We start from the raw sequence: 23,518 nt of genomic DNA on the forward strand, positions 1-23,518 counted from the left end.
TTTCTCACATTTTAGTTTTTCTCTGTTTTAGATGATGTGGTTAGCTAATATTTTGCAACAACATTTATGTTCTCTTCTCTTTTTTTTCTGCCCTGCCTTCTTCTCCCACAACTTCCAAAAGTGCCTTATTTTTTCAGGGATGTGGCAAGGAAGAAAACAGGGGTTAATCAGTAATATCTCTAGGCCTTTGTTTTCCAAAGTCCTCTGTCTTTTGAAGACCTAAGAGGGTTAATGAAGGAGGTTAAAGAATGAGGCAATTCACAGAGTAACTTGAACATTTGAATCAAGACATGGAAGAAGAGAGGATCCTCCCAAGACCACACAGCCAACCCCAGGCCAAGGCAGGAAAAAAGGAGGCTGTATGACTCCAGAGAGGAATGGTAAGCTCAAATGTTCAAATGCCTTCAAAGAATCAGAAAGATATTACAAACAAACAAATGAGTAAAGCTGGTAGGGAGACAAGTGGGACTGGTAAGGACTATGTCTACCTGGGGTTTTATATCCTAAGTGTATTAATTTTGTTTAAAAAATTTACACTATGCTGGTGAAAAAAAACACATCTAGGGCTTCATTTCACTCACTGGCAATCTCTGAATCTAGCTAGTTGTGACAGCCTTGTAAAAGACTTTTGTGCCTGAAGCATGAAATAAAATCTGCAGAGCCAGCCATAGTGCTGTGCACCTGTAGACTCAGCTACTCAGGAGACTAGACAGGAGGATTGCTTGAGCCCAGGAGATCTGGGCTGTAGCATACTATGTCAATAGGATGTCTGCACTAAATACATCAATATGGTGACCTCCCAGGAGCAGGGAACCAGCAAGATGCCTGAGGAGGGGTGACCCAGCCTGGGTCAGAAACAGAGCAGGACAAAACTTCCACGCTGATCAGCAGCAGGATCACATCTGTGAATAGCCACCGCCAGTCTGGACAACATAGAAAATCCCTATCTCTTAAAAAAAAAAAAAAAATTATGCAGAGAGGCGCTAGTTCTAATAGAGCCCTGCAGACAGCAGAAAACTGTGAACTAATGACCTGGTAACAAGGGAGACATCACCCCACATCAGATGCCTGGGGAATGTGAATGATCCTGAAACTGTGATCTAAATTCTAGGGTTGGAGGAGGCAGAGAAAGTCCAAGAATGACTTAGGTTAAGTAGCCCTTCCCCAGCTACCAGCCCAATGAGATAGGATAAATTAGGTTACTTTATAAAAATATTTTAAAGGTACAATATTTGTGTATAGAGTTGAAATTCCTATAACTACAAACATTGAAGGATGTGTTTGGGTTAATTCAATTCTCCATACATCTACTGTGCACTGCCTATATATCTCTGCTGTGTGCATATATATCTCTTACATCTATAGATATTGAATTGAGTTGTGCTGTAATGGATCTGTCTCATTTGAGTCTTGGAATAAAATAAAGCCACATCCTTGTGTTCAGAAGATTTGGTCACATATACAGTAATGGGTACTTCCAGTGTTGGTGGTCCTGAGAAACAGTGGAACTTGGAAGAAGTGAGGGATTAGAAGACAGGACTTAGACCAGGGTAAAGGAAGAATGTCTTCCTTTCTCTGATATGGCTCTCTTGAGCTCAAGCTCCTATAAGTTTAGCAAGGTTTGAATGTCCTACCTGGTTGAGGGGGGATAAAAGCTGACTCTTGCCATTTGAAGCTGGATAGGGAGACAGATTACTGAGGGAACCTGCCACCAATATTTCAACGTAGGTTCTTTCTATTTTCCATAAGTGTCAGCTGGTCTGAGAAATAAGGAGAAAGAGCACAAAGAGAGGAATGTTACAGCTGGGCCTCCAGGGGTGACATCACATATCAGTAGGACCGTGATGCTCACCTGAGCCACAAAACCAGCAGGTATTAAGGATTTCAAAAGAAGAGGAGGTGTAAGAACAGGGAGTAGGTCACAAAGATCACATGCTTCAAAGGGTAAAAAGGGGAACAAAGATCACATGCTTCTGAGCAAACAGGACCAGGGGTCTATGTTCAGCGGTGCACGTATTGTCTTGATAAACATCTTAACAGAAAACAGGGCTTGAGAGCAGAGAACCAGTCTGATCAAAAATTTACCAGGCTGGAGTTTCCCAATCCTAGTAAACCTGAGGGTACTGCAAGAGACCAGGGCATATCTCAGTCCTTATCTCAACCACATAGGACAGACATTCCCAGAGCGGCTGTTTATAGACCTCCCCCTAGGAATGCAATTCTTTTCCCAGAGTATTAATATCAATATTCCTTGCTAGGAAAAGAAATTAGTGATATCTTCCCCACTTGCATGTCCATTTAGAGGCTCTCTGCAAGAAGAAAAATATGGCTCTTTTTGCCCAACCCCGCAGGCAGTCAGACCTTATGGTTGTCTTCCCTTCTTCCCTAAAATTGCTGTTATTCTGTCCTTTTTCGAGGTGCACTGATTTCATATTGTTCAAGCACACATGTTTTACAATCAATTTGTACAGTTAACACAATTATCCCAGGGTCCTGAGGTGATGTACATCCTCAGCTTATGAAGATAACAGGATTAAGAGATTAAAGTAAGACAGGCGTAAGCAATTACAAGAGTATTATTTGGGAAGTGATAAATGTCCATGAAATCTTCACAATTTATATTCCTCTGCCACGGCTCCAGCCGGTCTCCCCATTTGGGATCCCTGACTTCCTGCAATACAGATCTGGAGGGGCACCCAAGGATGGGCAGATGCAGGTGATGAGAACAACCATTTATTCACCCAAGAGTTTTATGAATAATTCTATGTTATTAGCACAAAGGTTTAACTTAAGCACAGCTGTTCTGAAAGATACTAAAAGAAGAGAATTGGCCCATCCTTAGGCTAGAAAGGTAAGGACTTTGATGCCACCTAAGGCCATGAGAGCAGTGGAAGCAGCAATTGAAGACATTCCCAAGAAAAAAGTGATGTTGGAGTAACAAGTGTCAGGCCATTACAGGGATCCTTTCACAAGTGCCCACCCTGAGGGATCACAAAGTGCTATTTTGTTAAGCCAGCTGGTGAGTTCCCTGGCCAGACATGGCTGAATTCTGAGGGACGACTAAGACAGAGCCTCTGCCCTCCAGAAAAAGTGGACACATTTTTATGGTGGGGGAGCTTACGTACGATGTGTTGTAAAAAAAAAAATTTAGAGCGTTTCTCTAAAGAAACACTGGAAGAGTAGAATATTAGTGACAAAGGTGTAGCTGGGAGTGTGTTCCAAGTGGAGTAGACAGCAGGAACCACGGGATAGACATGGGGAGCCCCCTTTGATCAGGAGAGATGGAGCTACACCCTCTGACTATATCATAGAGACATGAAAAGTGCAAAGCCTGGAGAAACAACTGACATCACAACAGACAAAGCCTCAACTGCAAGGGAAGACATTTGCTCTTAATCAGAAGACAAAGGGACTGTGCACTTTAAGACTTCTGAGTTACAAACAACCATTCCAGGGAGTTTAAATAGAAAACAAATTAATTAAAAGACATTACAGACTTGTACTTGTATGAAGAATAAATTCTGCAGACCCAACATACAGCATAGTGACTATAGTTAATAATAATGTACTGTGTACTTGCAATTTGCTAAGAGAGTAGATCTTAAGTAATCTCATCACCAAAAAAGGTAACTATGTGATGTGACAGATGGGTTAACTAGCCTGATTGTGGTAATCATGTCACAATGTATACATATATCAAAACATCATGTTGTACATCTAGAATATACACTATTGCTAATTGTCAATTGCACCTCAATAAAGCTGAAAAATTGGGGGTAATTTGAATAAAAATATTGAGATATTGGGTAATTTACAGAAACTCTGGGTGGGCAAAGAACAAAACTTGAAAACCGAGCAGCTAATCCACCCTCTGTGCCAATTCCATGGAGGCCCACATTTACTGCCACCAGGCACTAGATGCAAGACCTCATCTCTACTTCCAGAAAATGAGTCCCACTCCATGTGGCTTCCTGGTGGTGCTCTCCTCTGAACCTAAGTCTACCAAGAGCAATCTATGGGCAGATCAAGGGTCCTGGGCCTATGCTCCAGCTGCAAGGGAGACTGGGTAAGAGTTTCTAGCATCTGCCTTGGGAAAGCAGGACTCCTAATTGCACATTTCCCTAAATGTAGAAAGGCTTTCAGAAGATGCTGAGCAGCAGTAAAGCATAGAAAATGTCGCTACAGTTGCCAGTAAAGTTTTTGGAGATGGAGAGTAAACATAATCTAAGCACATGTTGGGAAGATTAATTAGGGGTTGGATGGGTAATGCCTACATGTTTTCTGGGAAGAGTGACCCAACTGGAGAAGGGCAAGGAAGGCCTGAATGAGTAGCCTTCATTCCACTTCTGCAGAGGACTAATTGTCACCCTGTGGACAGTTTGACAGGTCCAGGGAGTCAGAATGGCAGGACAGATATGTCAGGAGTAGGGAAGGATAGTAAGAAAGTGTCTACAGAAGGAAAAGACTGAAGGTGAGCAGGGAAGTAGATGTGAACGTGTTGACAAAGGTCAGTCTGACCAGCTCCCTGAGTTGAGGCAAGCCCAGGTGAGGCCCAGCACCAGGCCATGGAAATCCAGCCACTACAATGCCAAGCGAAAGGTGAGAGGTTAGAGTTTACATAGGTATGGGCAGAGCCACATGAGAGATGAAGCAGCAGCAGCCAGGAGCTGCAAGTGGGCAGGAAGTGGAGATGAGTGGTGTTCACTGCAGGTTCTTCCTGCAGGTCAGAGCTCCAAGCCAGAAGGGAAAGGAAGTGGAGGAGTGCTCTGAAAAAGCAGCAATCCTGCAGCTGAGGGACCAAGGGGCTGAACGGTTTCTCCACTGAGAGATCCAGTTCTCAGGTAGGAACTGAGAATCAGAAACAAGGCAGAAGCACATCCTGTTTTATGAGAAAAATCAAGGTCTTCAAAGATAACTGTAATAGGTTTCTATCTGTCTGTTTTTATTGTGGTAAGATATGTGTAACATAAAATGTACCATTTTAACCAATATAAAGTGTATAATTCAGTGGCATTAAGGACACTCACAGTGCTACGCAACTATCACCACTATCCAGGTCCAGAACATTTTCACCACCGCAAATGCAAATTCCACGCTCATTAAGCAGTTGCTCTCCATTCCCCACTCCCCACCAGTCCCTGGCAACCACTCATCTGCTCACTGTTTCTATGGATTTGCCTATCCTGGATATTTTATATAAATAGAATCATATAATATGTGACCTTTTGTGTCTGGCATCTTTCTCATGGCATGTTTCTGAGATTTATCCATGTGATAGCATATGATGGTCAATTTTATGTGCCAATTTGACTGGGTCACAGAGTGCCAAGTATTTGGTTAAACATCATTCTGGGTGTGTCTGTGAGGGTGTCTCTGGATGACATTAACATCTGAACTGGTGGCCTGAGAAAGCAGATTGCCCTCCCCAGTGTGGATAGGCCCCATGCAATCAATTAAAGGCCTGAATAGAACAAAAAGGCTGTGTAAGAAAGGATTTGTTCTCTCTCTGCATGAATGTCTTCCACTGAGAATGGAATTCTGCCTTTTGACTTGGACTCAGAATAGACCTTACACCATTGACTCTCCTGGTTCTCAGGCCTTTGGATTAGGACTGAAACTATACCATAGACTTTCCTGGGTCTCCAGCTTGTCAACCAAAGATCTTGGGACTTCTCAGCCTCCATAATTGCCTGAGCCAATTCTTTTTTTTTCTTGAGACAGGGTCTGGCTCTGTTGCCCAGGCTGGAGTGCAGTGGCACAATCTTGGCTCACTGCAACCTCTGCCTTCTGGGTTCAAGTGATTCTCCTGCCTCAGCCTCCTGAGTAGCTGGGATTATAGGTGCCCGCCACTACGCCTGGCTAATTTTTGTATTTTTTTTTTTTGTGGAAATGAGGTTTCACCATATTGGCCAGGCTGGTGTCAAACTCCTGACCTCAAGTGATCCACCCACCTTGGCCTCCCAAAGTGCTGAGATTACAGGCATGAGCCACTATTCCCGGCCTCCAATTCTTTATAATAAATCTCTCTGTGTGTGTGTGTGTGTGCACGCGCGTGCGTGCGCGAGTGTGTGTGTATGTGCATGCACATATATACATACACTCATACATATATCCTATTGGTTCTTTTTTTTGTGAGAATCATGACTAATACATAGCATGTATCATTACTTTATTTCTTTAATGGCTGCATAATATTCCATTGTATGGATATATCACATTCTGTTTATCCATTCATCAGCTGATCAGCATTTGGGTTGTTTTCATCATACACCAAGGTTTTAAAATCCTGGTTCCCCATTCACATTGCAGGGTGGCTTGGTCAAATCACTTACCCTCTCTGGGCATCTGTTTCATCACATGTTAAGTTATTAGGAGGGTTAAATGAAATGAAGCATGTAAAAGCCTAACATAGAGAGGACAATTGGCAAGCAATAAAAAATTGGTTCTCTTAACTGGAGTTGGAACTCAGATCAGAGTGGGCCCAGCAGCAGCAATAACTTGCAATAGATCAGGGCTCCTTAAATTCCCCCCAAATCAGAACTGCACCCACAGCCAGGGTAGAGTAGATACCTGCAGGTAGAGGACAAAGAGGTCTTAATTCTGAGGCAAGAAACTGGACCCTCCCTTGCCTTCCTGCCTCTTCCTACTGTGCGTGCTTGGGGAATTAGGGGTTCTAAATCAGGGCCGTAAAACATGGCTATGCCTCTGTTTCACAGTCTTAGGCAATAAATATTGTCTGGAAATATCTCACGTTTAAACTGTTAGAAATATCATACATTTTACAAATATTTGAAAGATAAGCATATACTTCTATCATATCGTATCTTAAAAATGAGTACTCTTCGGGTTTATTTACAACTTTTGTTCAGATAATTCCATAGCATGCACTCACATTATATAAAACCTGTGAAAAAATAACACCTATCATTCCCTAAATCACAGTAATTTCAGAAGTTTACACTTGCATTCATTTTTCTTTTAATGTTCTGTAACCGTAAATGTCCCTCTCCTAGGTGTCATAAAAGGCAACATAAAAAGTGAGTTTAAATGCACCGAGGTTTCCTTGCTAAAGGCACATAAGCAGAAATTTCTTACTCCACATTCAGCGGTGAACAATTCAATAGCTGACCAAGGAACACAGCCCTGGGGGTCACAAGGCCCTTGGTGCATGCTCCAGTGGGGCCCTGAACATATTCCTCAGTTTCCTCATCTGTGCAATCCATTCATTCAGCAGCAATCCCTGAGGACCACAGTGGGCCAGGCCAGGCTGTAGAGTTACAGGATCAATAAGACCTGCATCCCCGTTCTCAGAAACCCATAGTCTAGCAAGAAAGCAGTGAACAAACTTAATAATTATTGTATACCAGGCATTGTTCTTCAATTTTCCATGTATTAGCTCATTAGGTCCTTCTAACAACCCTCTGAAATAAACAGTATTTCCTATGATTTGACAGTTTGTATCTCCCACCCGCAGAGTCATATGTGGAAATCCTACCCGGCAAGCTTATGGCTTTAGGAGATGCGGCTTTGGGAAGATGATCAGGTCATGATGGCTCATGAGTGGAATTAGTGCTCTTATAAAAGAGGCCTGGGAGAGACCATTACCCCTTCTGCTTTTGAGAAGGCAAAAGTGAGAAGATGACTATCTATGAGGAAGCAACTCCTCACCAAACATCAAATCTGCTGGCACTTCCATCTTGGATTTTCCAGCCTTCAGAACTGTGAGAAATAAATTTATGTCGTTTATAAGCCACCAGTCTATAATATTTTGTTGTAGCAGCTAGAGATCAGGCTAAGACACTATTAGTATAAATACCATTATTGTCTTCATTTTACAGATGAGGAAACTAAAGCGCAGAGCAGTTCAGTGACTTAGCCCAAAACAAACCTGGTCAAAAACAAACCTTGGCAGCCTGGCTTTATAAAGTCCACACCATTAATCATCACGTGAGTGTGCCTTATGTGTTTTACATAATAGACCTTAATGTGAGTAACACAGGTGCATACAGCACAGCAATTAATTTTACCTGAACAAAGTTAAGGAAGGCACCGGACATGACTCTGTATCTCGGCCAAGAAAAATAATTTCACACAGCAGGGATGGGAGAGAAAAGCAAAGAACGGAGAGACCAGCAGGAGGAAACAACTGGAGATGTGGCAGAGTCAGGAACCTTGAAGAAGCCCCTGATGGAAAGAGAAAGGCCAAGCAGGTGAAAATAAAGAATGAGGGCACAGGTCTCCTCTGAAGCTCCTTTTAGTTCTCAATCCTGTGACATACCTAAAAATTGCATCTACAATCCTTCATTTAAGGACATGCGATACTTGTCTATGCATTAATCATGCTGGGGTTTAAGAAGGCATTATCTCTCTCTATCCTATCACCTACATCAATTTTCCTTTAACCAGTTTGTATAATGTGTTGTATATTTAAATGTGCACATTTTAAATACTTGATATTATTGAACAAACATGCTGAGCATTAGCTCAGTGCACAGCATCCTCTTCATTCTGACCGCACTACCTTAGTGAAGGGAGTGCCTTGTGTCTTGCCTGCAGTATTTGCTTTCTCCATCGAAGTCCCCTCTTCTATATGACATTAACCTAATCATGATTTCCTAAGCCCCTCCCCATTTCCAAGGCCATTGCTTCCAGCACAAAATCTGTCTTCCTTAGTACACACTCACCACCTTTCTCCATGTTTGCAGTCTAACCTTCAGCCTCATCTTCTGCCACTCCTCATCCCTCCATCCTTATCCCATCTGTCCCAAGCTCCAGCCCACACCAAGCCACTTCCCACCCAAAGGGGATTCACCTGCTGCCTGAATTATCATCAGTCTTTCTGACAGCCCCAGACAGCTCATCACTCCTTCCTCCCATAGCTCTCTGTTCTAACAGCGTGCTAGTATTCACCTTATCATCCAGCCATATCTAAAACACCTAGGTAAGTTTCCTTAAGATTCACCTGGACCTGCTTTTGTTATGATCACTTAGCCAACAAATATACACACATCTAGTGACCATATAAAATCCAGGCCTGCCGGGCGTGGTGGCTCATGCCTATAATCCCAGAACTTTGGGAGGCTAAGGTGGGTGGATCACCTGAGGTTGGGAGTTCAAGACCAGCCTGACCAACATGGAGAAACCCCGTCTCTCCTAAAAATACAAAATTAGCCAGGTGTGGTGGTGCATGCCTGTAATCCCAGCTACTCTGAAGGGTGAGGCAGGAGAATTGCTTGAACCCAGGAGGCATAAGTTGTGGTGAGCCGAGATTGCACCACTGCACTCCAGCCTGGGCAACAAGAGTGAAATTCCATCTCAAAAAAAAAAAAAAAAAAAAAAAAATTCAGGCCTTCTAAATTATTAAATACTGACCTGAGTAGATGATCATTACTTAGAAGAAACGTATGGGGTGTTTTTTTTTTTTTTTTAGCATTTATTACTTAATATTCATAAGATACATTTATCAACTCATTTGCCAAATACGTATTGAGCCTCTGTTCCTTGCACATACCACGCACTGGTGTAGTAAACAAGACAGTGGTGAGGAAGATGCCATCACAGAGCTTACAAAACATTCCAGATGGGGAAATAGACAAGCACAATAAAAGACATAAACATGACCGTGAAAGGCTACAGTAAATTATCAGCAAGAACCCATCAGCAGAAAAGGACATCATAACTGGAGAAAGCTGTTTAGATTGGGTAGTCAAGGGCAGCCTCTCCAAAATGATGTTTGAGCTGACACCTGGTGGGTACACACAAGCCAACTGTGAGAAGAGCTGAAACTAGCATGTTCAAGGCCAATGCGACAGTGAGTACAAAGGTCCAGGGAGTGGGAAAGAGCTCTGCGAGCATTTGGAAAGTACAGCTGCCATATAAATTAGAGAGGAGGAGAGATAAGGTTGTCATAAAGATTAGATGAGATTCTAGCTAATGCTGGTTGGTATTTTTTAAAAAAAAGATTAAATGAGAGAAAGCATATAAAGTGCTTAGTGGATGCTCAGTAAATGCAGTCTATTTTTCATCATCATGATCATCATCGTCATCATCATATCAGTTTGGACAGATGGGAGAGATAGATCATGTAGATCTCTGCAGCCCATGATAAGAAATGTGGGTTTTAGTCTAACAACAATTCCGAGTTATTAATGGGCTTTTAGCTGGTAAGGGACATGGTCTGATTTATTGTTTTAAAAGACCCCCTGGCTGCTCCATGCGGGAGGATTAGAGCAGGATACAAAAGAAAAGGGGAGATAGTTAGGAGGCCTTTGTAATAATCTGGACTGGAACTTAACAACACAAAATGTTTAAACACCCATCTTTTATTTTGTCCTTGATATAGTTCATAAAGATGAAATCTGTGTGTTTTTGAGTCTGCTACACAATTTTCACAATTTTGACATAAGATGTTTGTATTTTCTGATGCCCATGTTTAGTTATGAACATATTTGTGATGCTCTCTCAAGAAGCCCACTGTGGTGTTTTCCACTTCCAGTGGCCAATTCTCTAATTTTCTGAGCAGCAACTGAGTATCCTATGATTCAACTAAATTCCAACACTGCTCAGAGTTAGTGTCAGATCCCACAAGGTAGAGGCTCAGTCTCACAGTACTACCCGCACTGCAGACACCAGTCACAGGTCCCACGGCACCTGTACTTCTGACTGACTGGCTATAAATCTGGAGTTCCCATGACCCCTCCTCAGGTTTGATAATTTGCTAGGATGGCTCACAGAACTCAGGAAGGCATCTTACTTACTTTTATCAGTTTATTATAAAGGATACCACTCAGAAGCAGCCAAATAGGAGATGCAGAGGAGAAAAAAAGGAAGGGTAGCACATAGAGTTTCCATACCCTCTCAAGGAGCACGACCCTCCCAGCAACTCAACATGCTCACCAATGTGGAAGCTCTCCAAATCCCAAAGTTTAGGAGTTTTTACGGAGGTTTCATCATATAGGGGTGATTAACTCAGTCTCCAACCTCTCTCCCCTTCCCGGAGGTTAGGGTTTAGGGCTGAAAGTTTCATGCTGCCTATCAAGGTTTGGTCTTTCTGGTGACTACCCCCATCCAGGAGCCCACCAAGAGTTCTCTCATTAGAACAAGAGATGTTCCTATCACTCCAGAGGTTCCAAGGGATATAGGATCTGTGTGTCAGAAACCCTGGGCAAAGACCAAATACATATTTCTTATTATGTCACACCACCATTAGATTAATTTAACTATTTTTTATGAGCATACATTTGTTAATTGCATTTAGAATAAAACACAAGATAAATACATAAAATATGTGAATAGTCTATAAATAACTGGTAAGAACTGCTAGAATGGCATACCCAAAGCAGGGTCGACCTTGTTATTTTGTAATAACTCATTGACTTCCCTAGGTATTACCCTCATAGGATTATTAGCTCCCAAAGAGCAGGCCCAGTGATTTTTTGTCTTTTTATTGGCAAATGCTTGGCATAGTCCCTGGCACATAATAAGTGCTCAATAAATATTTCCCAAATGCATGAATGAATACTCTGGAAACACTGCAGTAGAAATGATCCCACACCACTGCACTCCAGCCTGGGTGACTCTATTTATTGATTTACTTATTTTAGAGCCAGGCTGGCATTAATTTATTTTAGAGCTAGGTCCTTTCCCTCAAGAAGCTATTGGGTTGGTGCAGAAGTAATTGCGGTTTTTGCCATTGAAAGTAATGGCAAAACCATTACTTCTGCACCAACCTAATAGAAACCATTTGGGAAGAAAATAGAGACATGAACACTTAAATAATAATTCTTTTCACAACCCTCACAAGACAGAGGTACCAATATGTGGCGAAAGCTCTTACACTTTGGAGTTAACCTGGGCTCTCAATGTGTGTGCTCTTCAGTGAGTTACTTCATCTCTCTTCACTTTCATGTCCTTTCCTGCAAAGAGTGGTTGTGAGAGACAGAAAATTGACAAAAAGAGCTTAGGGGCAGCACCTGAAACAAAGAAGTGCTATCAATTTGAACCCCAAAAAGGATATCATCTTTGTCCTGAATAACACTGGAGTCAAGGCCAACATATTTGTTTGGGTTAATAAGAAACAAGATTAATAATGAGATGACGGAAGGTCTGTGTGATTTGGCATCCTGTGAGTCTTGGAGGCTTAGCCTCAACCCAGCAGAGAGGTCTCCGGTCTTCAAAAGAGCAACTCACATTGGCAGCCCCTGCTGCCACACCAGGACCTTGGCAGGTCCGCCTGGGACCCTGCTGTAAAGTGTTGGCTTGGGGATGATCCAGGACATGGCTGTGGCTGAACCATCTCCAAGAAGCCAGCTTCTCTGCTTTTGGCTGGAGGGAGGTTTGGGTGGCCACTACTGCCAATTTCAGCTGGGCACTTGCCACGTTTGGCAGCGAAGCTCTGGGAAAATGTAACCTCTTATTTCTCTTATTTCACTATATTCTGCACAGGCTCATTGCCAGAGCTGGGTTTTGGCCTGCACCATGGAGCTGGTGCAGAGCAAGGAAGCAGTGGCTGCTTTATGGAGCGAGTGATTCATTAGCCTAGGCTCCACTCAAGTGAGTTAGTGTCAAGCAGGCTAATGCTGCCTGCCTGGCCTGTCACCCCTACTCCAGCTGGAATATGGTGCCCTTCCAGCAGTTTTCCCTTGCTATCTTTGCAATACCATGAATTTAAAATGCTGAAAACAAGGCTCAGAGCCAAACCATCATTCTTCCCCTCAGTCCCATCCCTCACCCACCCTTTCCAAACTATCAAAAGTATGTCGCACTTCAGAAACCCAAACCAGAGAAGCCCAGCAGAAAATAAAGGTGATGTACCAAGGTGCTCAACCCTTGACACATCAGATTCTTCAACTGCACTCAAATGCTGACACATTTCTAGAGTATGACATTTTTACATAAAAATGAATATGATTATGGGACTCCTTTCTAAGGTTGCCCCAAATCTAGTTCAATGATGCAACCCATCGCCCTTCCTGTCAATTGTCTATTGCTTCTTCTTTCTATTTACCTAATATATTCATTTAAGTTAGAATTTATTATATATTTTATCTTTACTATAAGGAGACAGAAGATCATGGTATTAAAGTCCAAGTGATAGAGTCTGATTGCGTGGGTTGGAATCCCAGCCACAACACTTACTAATGGGTAACCTGGAGCAAGTTTATATAACCTCTCTGTGCTTCAGTTGCCTCATCGGTACAAATGGGATAAATGGAGTTTTCATGAAGCACAAATAAAATTATTCATGTAAAATACTAAGAGGCGCACCTGAAATATAGGAAGCTCTCAGTGAACACTTGTATTTGGTTTCGAATATATGCCAGTAACATTTTTATTCCCAAAACCTCTGATCAGTTATTCACATTGTTACTTTTCATTCTTCAGCTCTACTGAGTACAAATATAACAGGCATTTCATTCATTCATTTATCAAACTTTTTAATAGAAAATTTAAGTATTTTAACTTATGATGATTGTATTGTTTAGGATTCTCCAGAGAAACAGAATCAACAGGATATAGATAGAGCTATCCTATAATAGGACATATACAGGAAATTTATAGGCATTGACTTATGTGATTATGGAGGCTGAGAAGTCCCACAGTCCGCCCTCTGTAAGCTGGAGAACCAAGAAAGCCAGTGTAATTTAGTGTATATTGGCATTTCAGCCTTTGTTCTGAGATGGGGGGGGGGTAACGGTGTCAATCTCAGTCCAAAGGCCAGAGAACCAGAAGTGCCAACATCCAGGGCAGGAGAAGATGGATGTCCCAACCTAAGCAGAGAAAAGAAATCTGTCCGGCCGGGCGCGGTGGCTCAAGCCTGTAATCCCAGCACTTTGGGAGGCCGAGACGGGCAGATCACGAGGTCAGGAGATCGAGACCATCCTGGCTAACACGGTGAAACCCCGTCTCTACTAAAAAATACAAAAAACTAGCCGGGCGAGGTGGCGGGCGCCTGTAGTCCCAGCTACTCGGGAGGCTGAGGCAGGAGAATGGCGTAAATCCGGGAGGCGGAGCTTGCAGTGAGCAGAGATCCGGCCACTGCACTCCAGCCCGGGAGACAGAGCAAGACTCCGTCTCAAAAAAAAAAAAAGAAAGAAAGAAAAGAAATCTGTCCTTCCTCCACTTTTATGTTATCTTTAGGCTCTCAACAGATTGGAGAATGCCCTTCTGTGTTGGTAAGGTTGATCTTCTTTACTCAGTCTACTAATTAAAATACTATTCTCTTCCAGCAACACCATATCAGACACACTTAGAAATAATGTTTTACCAGCTATCTGGGCATCCCTTAGCCCAGACAAGTTAACACATAAAATTAACCAATGCAATCATGACAAAATAACATTAAATAGTAGCAGTTAATATTTATTTAGTGTTTTCTGTGTGCCAGGCTCTACACTCAGCTATTTATACATATTATCTCATTTCATCTTCATTATTAATGGGATTCAAAAGTCTGGACACAGATGGTGCTGGTGTAAGACTAAAGTTTTCACCAGCCTAAAATAAGGACATTGGAAAGTATTTTTCTTTTTAAAGATATTTCTGTTTAAAGAAATTTATCTTTCTCACTTTTTGGTGTTAAATACTCTTTCTTTTATGGTGATAGTAGATGATAGCTTCTTTTTTGGAACATTCTTACTTGAAAAAATAAAAGGTTAGTACTAGACTTTGGTTTGGATGCATTAAATAGAGAAGTCTAAAATCTGTTTCTCACCAAAACTCTGCGATGTAGATGTTATTGTTCCTATTATATAGATAAGAAGCTAAGGCTCAGAGAGGTTAGGTGACTTGCCCAAGGTCACACAGCTAGCAAAAGGTAGAACCTGGATGCAATCTCAGGGTCTAGTTCTTAATTCCTTGACAATCACATTTATTCGTACCTACTACATACAGGACATATATCTCATTTCACTCCCTCAGCGGCCCTGTGAGGAAGTGTGATTCCTCAATTTACAGAATAATGGAACTTGCAGAAGTTAAGCATTTGCCATAGTTCCACAGTTTGAAAATATGAGGGCAGGACTGGAGCACAGAGCTCTGATTCCAGCTCCCTTTCTCTTTGCACCTACCATGTGCCACATACCATAACAAAAGCTAGACCTACCTCAGATAGCTAAAAAATGTGCTCTGTCCTCAAAGGCTCACAATCTTGGCAGAGACTCTCAACAATTTATTGTCATGCCCCAATAAGCACTATAGTGAGGTGTGTCTAAGGCACTTTGAGAGCACTAAGAAGGGAAAAATTAATTTTGAAGCTTTTGCAAACATTTCTGACAACATCATAATATCTTGCTATATCATATTTAAAGAATCCCCTGTGAAACTTTGGATTTCATGTGACTGCTTTTTATGAACACTTGGCAGGAAAATCTTTTCCATTAACATGTTTTTGCATTATATGATGCTCTGATTAGTTAACTTGGTGAGAATTTTCTGGCATCTTGTAGACTAACACATTATTTTTTAGTAGCGACAGGGTCTTGCTACATTGCCCAGGCTGGTCTCAAACTCCTGGCCTCAAGTGATCCTCCCACCTCAGCCTGTCAAAGTGCTGGCATTAGAGGCACGAGCAACCACATCCAGCCCCACATTTTATTTTTAAAGTGAGAAAGGATTTTTAATAACAAACACACAACCAAAAAAAAAAACAAAAAACACTAAATCCTCCAGCTTCCGTTGTATCCCAAAGTAACAAAACATTTCTCCTTGTGTCTTTAACTTTGGCTAAAGACTAAAAAGAACTTGATTCAGCTTGATTTTTCAGCTGATCTAGCCTTAGTTCTGCATTCTGATTTTTATCTAATAGTTCTTAAATAGCAAAATACAAGGAAATACAAATGCACTAGCAAACAAAAGTTAAATCATACCAGGGCAGGCTGGAGGGGTGGCATAAAGGCTGCATTTCACTTTAAACCCTAAAACAGGTAGCAGGCGAAACGTCTTCAGGTCAAACTCTTCCCTCCAAATTGCACTGTGGAGGCTGAGTCAGACACACTGAGCACAGGGAACTCTCACTGACGTCAGTGCACATTTGGAGAATCAGCTATTAAAGCTGCAGTCAGGCAGGCAGCCCTTGCAGCAAAATTGTGCCCTTGGACTTTGCCTTTGAGGGTTAATGTCTCACTGTGTTTTCAAAAGTGTGGGCAGCCAGCTGGCTTTCAACATAGGGTATTGGGAATTGGCAAGTCAAAATCTTTGGAGAGAGATATGTTTCCTGGCCTAACAGGGCAAATGCCTCTGCAATTTATAGTGTCCTTGAATCTCATTCACTCAAAATAAATGATTCTCTGACCCAAGACTTAGAGGCTAGGCTTGCATAGTTCTATAGAATTTTTTTTTTTTATTAATCCATTTCCTAAGAGTCCATTTACTCTTTAACAAATATTTATTGAGGACTTGCTATAAGCAAGGTCCAGATACATGAAAAAGCAAGCACAGACACGTATGCACGATTCAAGCCTGTGTAGAAACTCAGAGTCAAGTTGAGAGCCAGCCATTAACCCATTAAATCAATGACAGTAGCGAATGTGTCATACTGAATAGGGATAAATAGACTTAGGAGGGAAATAAGGTTCTTTAAGAGTGAATAGGCCGGGCGCGGTGACTCACGCTTGTAATCCCAGCACTTTGGGAGGCTGAGGCAGGCGGATCAGGAGTTCAGGCGATTGAGACCATCCTGGCTAACAGTGAAACCCCGTCTCTACTAAAAAAAAAAAAAAAAAAAAAAAAAAAAATACAGGGTCTAGCGCGGTGGCTCATGCCTGTAATCCCAGCACTTTGGGAGGCCGAGGCGGACGGATCACGAAGTCAGGAGATCGAGACCATCCTGGCTAACACAGTGAAACCCCGTCTCTACTTAAAAAAAAATACAAAAAATTAGCCAGGCATGGCGGCAGGCGCCTGTAGTCCCAGCTACTCCGGAGACTCTGGAAGGAGAATGGCGTGAACCCGGGAGGCGGAGCTTGCAGTGAGCCGAGATCGCGCCATTGCACTCCAGCCTGGGAGACAGAGCGAGACTCTGTCTCAAAAAATAAATACACAAATAAATAAATAATAATAATAATAATAATACAAAAATACAAAAAATTATCCAAGCGTGGTGGTGGGAGGCTGAGGCAGGAGAATCGCTCTGGACCCAGGAGGCAGAGGTTGCAGTGAGCCGAGATCGTACCACTGCCCTCCAGCCCGGGAGACCGAGCAAGACTCCGTCTTAAAAAAAAAAAAAAAAAAAAAAAGAAGTGACTAATAAGGGAACCTGACCTAGACCGAGGACTCAGGAGTGAGACACGTGAGGAAGAGATTTCCAGGCAAGGCTGGGCTGCAGAAGGGACAGAGAGGAGGTGGTGTGGCTGGAGAGCAGAGACAGCATGGTAAGAGGGCAGTTGAGAGCCAGGCAAGCCACACCAGGCAGGACCTTAAAGGCCTAGTTAAGGATTTGATCCTTGTCTTAAGAATGATAGGAGGCTTTGGAGGGTCCTAAGCAGGGGGGATGAGGTGATCAGATATGCCTTTTGGAAAGATGGTCTGACAGCAATGTAGAGAAGAGAATGAGTAGGGGAGGCTGTCAGATAATATTGGTAGGAAGACCAATTAGGAGATTATTGGGACTGACCACACCAAAGGCTGGAGAGGATGTGGAACAACAAGAACTAATTCATTGCTGGTGGGGATGCAAAATGGTGTGCAGCCACTTTGGAAGACAGTTTGGTAGTTATTTATAAAACTAAACACATTCTTACCACATGATTCAGCAATTATACTCCTGGCCTTACTTACTACCTAAGAGATACTATCTACCTAAGAGGTAAGTGTCTACCTAAGTATCTGCATTAGTATCTACCTAAAGGAGTTGAATTCATATGTCCACACAAAAACCAGTCCGCCAATATCTATAGCAGCTTTACTCATAATTGCCAAAACTTGGAAGTAACCAAATTGTCTTTCAGTAGGTGAATGGATAAACAAATTGTGGCACATCTGGACAAGGGAACATTATTCAGTACTAAATCAAAATAAGCTACTGAGCCAAAAAAAAGACATAGAGAGAACTTAAATGCATATTACTAAGAAAAATAAACTAATCTAGAAGGGCTATATACTAGATGATTACAGCTGTATGACATTCTGAAAAAGGCAAAACTATGGAGAAAGTAAAAAGATCAGGGTTGAGGTGAGAGGGAAGGGATGAATAGGCAGAGCAGAAAAGATTTTTAGGGCAGTAAAAATACCCAGCATGATACTATAAGGGTGGATACATATCACTCAAACCATAGAATGTACCATAGCAAGGACGAATCCTAATGTAAATATGTACTTTGGGCGATTATGAGTCAATTGTAGGTTTATCAGTTATAATAAGTGTAGCACTCTGGTGGGGGATGTTGATAACGGGGAGGATGTGCATGTATAAGGACTGGGGGTATATGGGAACTCCCTGTACCTTCCTCTCAATTTTGCTGTGAACCCAAAATGTCACTAAAAGATTAAGCGTTTAACCGCAACACCTTTAAGGAAAAAGAAAAAAAAAAAAAAAGGAAGAAGACTATTGTGGTGGTCCAGCCAAGATGTGACAATACCTTGGCCAAGGATGGTGACAATGAAGATGATGAGAAGGGGTATTTAAGGTAAATGTGACGAGGCTGAAGATAAGTTGGATATAAGCATGAGGGAGGATGACGTGTTAAGGATGGTGCCCAGGTGCCCAGCTTTCGGAACTGGGTAGATGCTGATGTCATTTAGTGAGATGAGAGCCCTACAAAGGGACCGGAAGGTGAGGGGAAAGATAATGATTCAGCCTAAGCCACAGGAAGTTTGCAGTGCCTTTGCAATACCCAAGTGGAGATGACTGTCTAAACACAAGACAGAGAGGCCAGAGCTTGAGATACAGACTTGGGAGTCACCATTCGGTCATGGCCATGTAAGACGGGAAGAAAATCTTCAAAGCCAGGGGAGTATATAGCATTAAAGAAAAAATGGCTTTGATGTCTCTTTAGGAATTCCACCCCATGGCATTGGAAAAGAAGAAGGGCATTAAAAAAAAAGAAAAAAGAAAGAAAGCCCGAGGTGGATTTGCTGCCAAATAATTCTCTACCTTATATGAGTTCCATCCAAGGCCTTTTATTTGTAATTTTGTATTCCTTTAAAGACAGACCCCCAAAATAAAAACACTTCAAGCTCCAAAAATCTGGTCATGCCCTGGCATTCTCAGATGTAGAGGGAAACTTAGAGAAACGTGCAGCACACAAAATCAACAGAAGAGAGTTTTCATGGTAGGAGGAACTGTAGAAAGGCTGCTGAGTGAAGTAAGATGATGTTTAGAATATGGATCTCACAGGACTTAAAAACCATCAGGTAGGTAGGAGAGAAGAACATGAGTGAGAGCTGAGGACCCCTCCCAGACTTCCTTCCAGCTTGTGGGACAGAGTGGGTGTGCTGCTGAGGAAGGAATTCAGGAAGAGGAGCAAGATTGGTCCAATATCTCTTGGGGCCACAGAGAATTCCCTTCCAGTCACAGAAATCAACCATCACGATCCTGCTGGCCTCAACCTCCCTTCTTGAAGTGAACTATTACCTTTTTCTTCTGCCATTCTCATTACTTTCCTCTGAACAAGCTCCACACTCAGAAACTGAAGGCTCTCTCCCAGTTGTAGTCCAAGCGGCCTGGAGGAGCTCACTCTACAGCCCAAATCTTGGTTCTAGAAACGCCATCCCAGTGGTTCTCCACGGGTGCTTCCTTTCCCAGCCTTGCCAACTTGTCCACTTTCTGTTTATGTTCTGCTTCTTTTTTATTTTATTTTATTTTAGAGACAGAGTGTCACTCTGTCACCCAGGCTGGATTGCAATGACGCAATCATGGCTCACTGCAGGCTCGAATTTCTGGCCTCAAACAAGCCTCCTGCCTCAGTCTCCCAAAGTGCTGAGATTCCAGGCATAAGCCACTGAGGCTGGCCCATGTTCTGCTTCCAAGCCACATCTCCCCCATCCTATATTTGTACCATTGAACTTTTTTTGTACCCAAATGCTATGTTTTACGTTTGTCTGTGTTACATTTCAAATTCATAGATTTGGTCCATCTCTCTAGCTTATTAAAAATGTTTTCCGGCCGGGCGCGGTGGCTCAAGCCTGTAATCCCAGCACTTTGGGAGGCCGAGACGGGCGGATCACGAGGTCAGGAGATCGAGACCCTCCTGGCTAATACAGTGAAACCCCGTCTCTACTAAAAATACAAAAACTAGCCGGGCGAGGTGGCGGGCACCTGTAGTCCCAGCTACTCGGGAGGCTGAGGCAGGAGAATGGCGTAAACCCGGGAGGCGGAGCTTGCAGTGAGCTGAGATCCGGCCACTGCACTCCAGCCTGGGCGACAGAGCGAGACTCCGCCTCAAAAAAAAAAAAAAAAAAAAAAAAAAAAAAAAAAAAAATGTTTTCCAGCCCTGATTCTTAGTGAATCGTCACTTCAGGGACATCTGTACTGTATTGTGGCATGGTCTTCTGCATAGTAGCCAAAAAAAAGGAATGTCATGTATTATGACAGGGAAATTATAAGAATCCTGACTGCATTACATAACATGTTCTCTGATTACAGAGTCAGACTACATCTAGTTGAATATTCATGCATGCATACATGCTGTAACTTACTCATTAAATTATAGTTACAAGTCAATGTGAACACATGGACACAGGGAGGGGAACAACACACACAGGAGCCTGTTGGTGGGGGATAGGAGGAGGAAGAACATCAGGAAAAATAGGTAATGCATGCTGGGCTTAATACCTAGGTGATTGATTGATAGGTGAAGCAAACCACCATGCACACATTTACCTATGTAACAAACTTGCACATCCTGCATATATACCCCGGAATTTGAAATTTTAAAAAAATTATAGTTACAAGTATCAACATGGATAAATCTAAAAATATAATGTTGAACCAAAACAAAAATCAAATTGCAGAATATCTGCAGCATTATATTATTTGTATAAAGTTTTAAAATATGTAAAACAATACCATGAATTGTTTATGAATTCATACATACATGGTATAAAAATATGCAAATAAATGATAAACGCCAAATATAGGAGAGTGATTGCCTTCAAAAGGGAGGAAGGGAATGGCATTGGGAAAGGGTGCCAGGAGGCTTCCACTGTATAAACACATATTACATTTACTTTTTTAAAACATCTGAAACAAACAAAGCAAAAATGCTAAGATTTGACAAAAATGAGAGTACCTGGGAGGTTTTTTTTTTTATTATTCCCTATACAGTAGTTTTCTAGGTGCTTAAAATATTTCAAAAAAAAAAATTTAAGTTCACAATCTAGTGGAAGAATAATAAGTGATACAAGAGAGGCATTGATAAAAGATATGGGAGTATAGGAGAGGAAAACAATTCTAACAGGAGAATTTATATTGCTAACTTCATCGTCAATAGAAATATGGCCAATGTATGTGTCTGATTCTTTTAATTCAATAAAGATTTTTTAAGCCCCAACATATTAGTTGTTAGAGGCACAGGTATGACAATGGCAGAATCCATAACACCAAATCATACACAGTCTACAAAGGAAACAGACTTCACAGACACAATGAAGCAATAACCAACCAATGCTATGTTAGGGTTACATGAAAGGTTCCGAGATCCCTATGTCTGCCTGGGTGCTTGGTAAAATCTTCACAGAGAAGGAAATACCTCAGCTAGACCTTAAGAAATAAATGGGAAGAGAGAGACAGAAAGGTAAAACTGGTGATAGGGACAGCATATAAGAGATGAGGAGTTGTGAAAATTCAAAGTAACTAACGATGAGCCTTGAAAGGGACCAGTCTATGACATGGTCTTCTCGATGTCCTAAATGCCTGTTTATTTCCAACAAGTATTTGTTGAAGGAAGGAATCTGTATCTCAACCTTTGGACAAAAGGCAGCCAATGGAAGTATTTCATTAAGGGAGTATGAATAGAAGTGGTGAGAAGGAAGATGTTGGCTGGAGTTGAGTAGTGGAGGGGAGCAAGACCAGAGGTTCTCAGACTGGTACAGTGGAGAGGGGCTGGGGACCTAAACTAATACTGAGCAGTTGAGAGGGTGACAAGAGAAACTCATTGGAGATAAATGTTTGAAGTCGAGTAAGCAGATTTCATAATTGATTAGCTGTAGGGAGTAACAAAAAGGAGGAACTGAACACATTTTAAAATCCCAGTTGGCCAGATACATCAATTTTATGAAGATATACTTTACATAAAATAAAAATGCACCTATTTTAAGTATACAGTTCAGTAAGTTTGGGCAAATGTATATATTCATGTAAGTACAACCAAGACACAGAATATTTCCATCATCCAAAAAGTTCTCTTTGGACTTCTATAGTCAGTAAACCACTCTCTGATTCTGCCAAATCCAGATATCCACTAATGTGTTTTCTGTCATTATAACTTAGTTTTTTTGTGTGTGAAATTTCATAAGAATGGAATCGTACAGTATGAACCCTTTATGTCTGCCTTCCTTCACTCCACATAACATTTTTGAAATTCATCAATGTTTTGGTCTTTATCAGTAGTTTGTGCCTTTGTATTGCCAAGTAATGTTCCATTTTGTGGATATACCATGTTTAATTTATTCACTCACCTGCTGATGGATGTTTGAGTTGGTTCCAACATGGGGCTATTACAAATAAAGCTGCTATGAGGTTGGGTGCGGTGGCTCACACCTGTAATCCCAGTACTTTGGGAGGCCGAGTCACGCAGATCAGTGGAGGCCAGGAGTTGGAGACCAGCCTGGCCAACATGGTGAAATCCCATCTCTACTAAAAATAGAAAAATTAGCCAGACATGGTGCTGCATGCCTGTAATCCCAGCTACTCAGGAGGCTGAGTCATAAGAGTCGTTTGAACCCAGGAGGCAGAGGTGGCAGTAAGCTGAGATCACACAACTGCACTCCAGCCTGGGAGACAGAGCAAGACCTTGCCTCAAAACAAATAAATAAATAAAGCTGCTACGAACATTTATGTACAAGTCTTTGCGTGGACATATGTTTCTATTTCTCATGAGAGAAATAGCTAGGAGTGAAATTGCTAAAGCACATGGTAAGTGTGAAGTGAACTGTACAATAAATCGTCAGTCTCCAAAGTGGCTGTACCATTTTATATTCCCATCAGTAATACATGCAAGTTCCAGTTGCTCCATATCCTTGCCAACACTTGCTTGTCAGTCTTTTAACTTTTAGATATTCTTGTGGGTGTATAATGGTGTCTCATTGTGAATTTAATTTTTATTTGTCTGATGACTAATGGTGTTGAGCATCTATTCATGTGCTTGTCCACTTGTACATATTCTTAAAAATCATCTATTCAGGCTGCGCGCAGTGGCTCATGCCTGTAATTCCAGTGTTTTGGGAGGCTAATGTGGGAAGACTGCTTGCGCCTAGGAGTTCGAGACCAGCCTGGGCAACAAAACAACACCCTGTCTCTATAAAAAAAAAAAAAAATTTTTTTTCTTAATGTGATGGCATATGCCTGTGATCCCAGCTTTGT

The 23,518-nt window shown here is 41.9% G+C and overlaps 1 long non-coding RNA gene across 1 annotated transcript; it reads left to right on the plus strand.

The window, feature by feature from the left end:
- Window positions 1-236: 236 nt before the first annotated feature.
- On the plus strand, window positions 237-7,738 carry LOC117080465. The gene is made up of 3 exons (XR_004435867.1): window positions 237-380; window positions 4,724-4,841; window positions 7,475-7,738. It is a non-coding gene; the product is annotated as an uncharacterized LOC117080465 (long non-coding RNA).
- Window positions 7,739-23,518: the final 15,780 nt, after the last annotated feature.

Source organism: Trachypithecus francoisi, unplaced genomic scaffold (assembly GCF_009764315.1).
Source record: "Trachypithecus francoisi isolate TF-2019V2 unplaced genomic scaffold, Tfra_2.0 Lachesis_group8, whole genome shotgun sequence".
NCBI lineage: Eukaryota > Metazoa > Chordata > Mammalia > Primates > Cercopithecidae > Trachypithecus > Trachypithecus francoisi.